At 42.1% G+C, this 5,782-nt stretch overlaps 1 non-coding gene across 1 annotated transcript; it reads right to left on the reverse strand.

Annotated features, from left to right (window-relative positions):
• Positions 1-4,086: 4,086 nt before the first annotated feature.
• Trnae-uuc lies at positions 4,087-4,158 on the reverse strand. The gene has a single exon. It is a non-coding gene; the product is annotated as a tRNA-Glu (tRNA).
• Positions 4,159-5,782: the final 1,624 nt, after the last annotated feature.

The following is a 5,782-nucleotide window of genomic DNA, read 5'->3' on the forward strand; positions in this document are numbered from 1 at the left end:
GGTTACAGCGAAGACATTTCGAAGGATGCTGTACTGTGCTGCATGAAAGATGAGTAAGGGTGAGAGCGAGAGATGAGGAAAGTGCTTAATAATTTAGAATTCTGGACATGATTTACTTTAAGTATTCACGACAAGACGTCTTTTAGACTGCCATAAAGGCTCGCGTGAAGGCCACGAGAAGTTTGTAGCAGAGGAGTGAAATGATTACAAAAGCAGTGACTTCTGCACTAGTGAAGTGAACCAAACTGCTCCATGTTTTGTAATCACACTTGATAAGTAAATAATTATGACGAATTTCTTATGTATATGATAGGAAATTATATGATATTTTCACGCATTTATTACACATAATCTGCAGAATCTGCAGTACATATATGTGCTCAATAAGCACTGGCTCGTGAATGAATTATCTTCCAGAACAGCCGGTGCTTTGGCCGAGATAGGAAATGGTCACCTCTAGATTATAAGTCAGAAGCATTACAAATTTAGATAACTTGCTCAGAGAAAGGTTTCATTTTACTATCATCTCGTGTTATTAGCTTCATACCTCCGAGTCAGATCATTAAGCAGTAATTACTGAAATTGGATTTCTTCTTCCCCAAATGATTTTTGTGCTCAACATCCGTTTATTAAGAATACCATATTCCCTTCCTCATTAAATTCTTCATATCAGGGTAGTACTTCATAGGATATCATTAGTCAAGTGATTGTTTCAGTTCCGAGGAATCTGAGAGATACAGAGATGGAGATCTGCAGAATATTCTTTGTGGAAGGTATTAAAGTCCACCCCTAGGGATGTAAAGCAGAAGATTTTCTATTTTTTTCCCTCTCTTAATCCCCCCCTAAGGTATTTTCCAACTACGAATGCACCTGGGGTTAAATAAGGGTGGTTTGTTTTCCCACGAAATGAGGCAAATGAAAGGAACGGAAGGATTTTGAAGGGATAATAAACTGCAGCATAAAGGGGAATGTGGAAAACATTTGGGTAGAATGCATGCAGATACTAGCATCCCTCACATGACAAGGGTTGTTTCAGCATGCAAATCCTTGCTCCCCCTTCAAACACATCCGTTTCAATATCACCCTCTTCATACTACCCGCAAGAACCCCTGACCATTCTACGAAGTAGTACGAGTACTACTGAGATTCAATGACTGGTTGCTGCTAAGTACGAACGCTAACAAGCAGGAAGGCTGCACGTCTCACGCTTCATGCTCGTATGTGACTGGTAACGTGATATTAATTAAGCATTGTGCAATGAATACATATGGGTGGAGTGCAGATATAGCTCCACCATTCTTGACCTCTAGCTGGAGGAGAGTGGTGAGTTCCACGAACCCCATTGCTTTACAGGAGGATGGTTGGGCCTCAGATCCGGTCTGGACGTTGTGGAAAAGACAATATTCTTGCCCCTGTCGGAATTCGAATCCGGGCCGTTCAGCTCATAGCCTATTGATATACATACTCCGACTACCGAAAATAAACACAACAAGGCAGTTTACAGTCTGCAGCCACTTGCTCACGCTGATTCCTCACGCTTGGATTTTTATACCCTGAAGATGGAGGCGACACGTTCCTCCGAAACGTCGGTTTACACAGTACCTACAAGGCGCTATATCCCATAAGACGGTATTCTTCAGTTTACAGTATCCCGTGTATGTCCATTAATCCGAATTTGGCCTACCGATGCAATATATTGGTCATATATCTAACTACATGTACAGTTACTGGGGAATGTATTCTTCAAAACTTCTTCGTTAAATAGGTTGACAGATTATGTCTAACGGCCTTTCCCCATTCTTAATTGATCTGAAACTATGAATCTGACAGAGAGTTAGTGAGTCTCGTTGCATGGGGGGATCGGCTCACCTCAAGGCCGTTAACTACGTAGGAAAGCACATACATACGTTTATACCACATTGGGATTCGAACCCACGATCCCAGTATTCAAGCAGCAGAATACATTTTGTACCTTAGACCGCAGGGTCACTGTGGTCGCTTATAGAGAGGACTGCAACATTAGTTTTATATTTTTGTTCCTGACTGTAACCGAATGCTGTACCTCTCCATTATTTTGTCTTCCTTGCTTACCAGTAATCCGCAATGTATCTATATCTTAAATTTAATGAGAGTTTCCTCACAGCGGCATGGTAGAAGCCACCGGTGTTGCTGTAATGAGTCTAATCGGGGCTGCATGGGAGAAGCCGCCTCCTCGACGGTGGTCCAATATTGAGTCAGTGAAGCTTATAAAACCAGATACTAGCGATGGTACTGCACGAGATGTGAGCTTTATCCTTAAATGCAATAGATACAAGAGCCAATAGCTCAAAAACATGCCGTATGGGCCAACAACCATATTCTGTAAAAAAAAAAATACACGATATAAATCATTAAACTAAATATTTTTGTTGTTTTAATCCATTTGATTTAAAATGTCTTGTTTCATAATACAGCGGTTCTCAGACATCTACAGGCCAAATATTATCTTCGGGGGAAAAGACTCCGAGAAGAAGGAAAACGATTAGCATATGTTTAGTAAATAAGTATGCATCTTCATATCGAATGCGAACGAATGCGCCATTTATCTGCCGGAGTTCTTTTAAAACAAATTGCAACGAAATAATTAAACTTCTTGTTTACGTTTACACGATAAAGTTATCCCTGTAACAGGTCGTGGAGGCCCATAGGGTTGTGAGACGTCGAGGTTCCCACATTTTCTCTAGACAATCGGCTCACAGACGGCAGTTAAATTGTCAGCCCTACGCGCCGGCCGCCCTTTACCCCTCAGGGAGATTCCTGGTACTCATTTCTGTTAGAGGCTGAGTCGACCCAATGACCACAGGGAGGCTAGAAGGATTATATCAACTGAAAAATCCAACGACTTCATTGTGAATCGAACCCGGGACCATTTCGGCTTGAAGCATTATGCATCAACCAACTATGTACCGTGTGCCACGTTCACATTGACACTCTTACAAAACACAGAGCATTCGAGCGATGCTAATTTCAAATCTGGGTGGTATCACAAAGGTCTTGCGTGATATTCCTCAGCTCCTCCAAATGAATATCGGGATCGTATCTTACGCCACGACAGCTTCCTGCCACATCCTTTGCAGTTCATTAAAGTAAAATGTTAAGTTGTCCCTCTGCATAATTAGTTCAGCACTACGCTATGAAGATATATGGGGAGTGGGGGTATAGTTCACCCTTCTTGACCGCGGCACGTGATGGAGGCGAGTGATCAGCTTCACGCCCCTGCCGATTTACCCCCAGGGAAAAAGCCCCCGGTACCCGTTAAGTAGGAGGTTAAGTGGGCCCCAGAATTGTTCTGTACGCTGAGGGGAAGAGAAATTTTTTGCATTCCAGGGAACAGCAACCGACCCGTCAGCCCGTAGCCCGTCGCTTTACGGCTGAGCTATCCCCACTTCTGTCGGATGTATTATTCATTACAGACCAATTATTCAACGATATATAATCCGAATTATTAAGAGTGTCATTACATATATTGTATATAATTAAGGAATTTATGTATTAAAGTTCATAAATGTGCAAAATTACCGCTGCTGTGCAATGGCATAAGATTGCTTGGTGTACTAAACGGTTGCCCAACAACAAAACAGAAATGGATTTACAGCGTCTTTTACGTTAAAAAGATATTTTTGCCCAATGACTAAGCTCCAACATTGTGAATGATACCTCTAGAACTTTCCGACTCTGTGGAACTGAGTCTTTCTGGAGCAGCTAATAGGAGCTGCACTATCCAACAAGAACCCCTACCTTTTTACGGAACCCGAAGCTTCATTTGCAGATAATAAAAGCCGGACAAGATGAACCCAGTCCAAACCCTCCACACCCTATTTCTTTTAATATTATCATCCCATCAACGCCTAGGTCTTCCAAAACTTCGTCTTGTTTCAGGTTTTCAATGCAAAAGGTTTTATGTATATAACTCCTACGTGTGCCCCGTCCATAGAATATTCCTTGACTTCATCTATTTAAGTTATATGGTGAACAATGGGAATTGTAAAACTAAATTTTTCCTCCTCCGGTTACTTCCTCCTTTTGAGTAAAAAAAGAAAAAAAAAATTCCCACGCCGGGAATCGAACCCGGGCCTCCTGGGTGAAAGCCAGGTATCCTAGCCACTAGACCACGTGGGATACAGGTAAATTAAATGGTGATATATAATATTTCAAGAACCAATCACCCCATTATTATTTCATGCATATTAATTCTATTGAAATATGAGTCACCAAAATTCGCAGCACATTAATTGAAAAGGCCTTCTGATATGGAGGCTATAACTGTGTATTATCTGAATTACAATATGCGTAGATTGTATGAGGTTATATTTTAGCGGGCGAAACCTGCAGATTCAGCAAGAACGGTAGATTGGAATTAAGGAACATAGACACTTGAAATTAATATGTTAACACATCCGTGAATAAAATAACAATACTCACCAGATTTAATCAGGAACTGTTAAACACGATCATAAACAAGCGACACAAACATTCCCTCGCTTCTGCTGCTTGGTCTGATGGCAGGATGCGCGTGCTGCTTCCTCCTAGCGTCAAAGTCAGTAACACAGCGAGTGTGGCATCCATCCCAGGTTTTACTACGGTGTAATACGTAATACATATTATGCAATGGGCGTTATATGGTACAAGGCTGTGCTTCAGGTCAGGCGTAACGGTTGGATGTGAATGCCCTCTGCTGAGCTGATCTTTGGTAACTTCTTGTCAGATTTGTAGTGGACAAAGGGATATTGGAACAGGGTTTTCTCCGAATTTCTTGGGTTTTACGCTGCTAAACGTTCTATTGTTGCACCGTACTTACTTTTTTAACCGCCCCCTGAAGTGTGCAATAGCACTGACCAGACAGTACAAGGTTATTACTTCGGGGGGCCATCTCTGATCTGGCATTTGGCAAAATAACGTAATACTTTACCTTTCCCTTGGAGAAGTCATTACAAATCTATCTGTGCTAAAAGAAAAACTGGAGGGTGTTCAAATCGAAAAAAAGGTAATATACTATAATAGTGTGACGTGGATGGCGCAAAGGGAAGTGGGGATCACGTGAAATCTGCGTCTCCTCGAGTGACGTCACATACCCCCACTCCTTCCACCAGTACCCAACGCTCGGTAAACACGCCCCCCTCCGCGCGGTAACGTGGCAGAGGAGCGGCTGTACCAGGCAACCATTGCCGCGGTGACGTAACAAGGAATAGCGTGGTTACTACCCAGCTGTAAACAACTCCCGACAGCGTTGCTAACAACACCGGTAAACACGGCGTCAGGCAGCAGCGGTACCTATCACATAACTGTTTTCTGTGTTGTCCGTGCCGAGGCTAAATAAGGAGCAGCGAACACAATTCAGTAGTGAGTGATTAGTTAGGGAGTAGTGAGGATTGAGCCAGTTACGAGTGAGTGAGTTACTAGTAAGTAACGATTAAGCAGTCAGTTGAAATATAACAGTCGCCGAAGACGCTTACAAGTCTAGCATTCGCCGGAGTGAATGGAAACAGTCTAAGTAATTGTGATACTGTCGATGGCAGTAATTGTGAGATTGTAAATTGTGTGATTGTAAGAGCGAGTGTTCAATAAATCGCTATATCCAATACGGCGTGAACTTATTTGTCGCGTGACATACACCCAACACGTGACAATATGAAAGTAATTAATTTCCGCTTGAAATTGACGATGGAAGGAAAATAGACTATAATTTGGGAATGAAGTAAAGCCATTTAAGCTTACATCAGCTTCAATATTAATGAGAAAGGAA

The sequence above is a fragment of the Cryptotermes secundus genome, unplaced genomic scaffold (genome assembly GCF_002891405.2).
Source record: "Cryptotermes secundus unplaced genomic scaffold, Csec_1.0 scaffold399, whole genome shotgun sequence".
NCBI lineage: Eukaryota > Metazoa > Arthropoda > Insecta > Blattodea > Kalotermitidae > Cryptotermes > Cryptotermes secundus.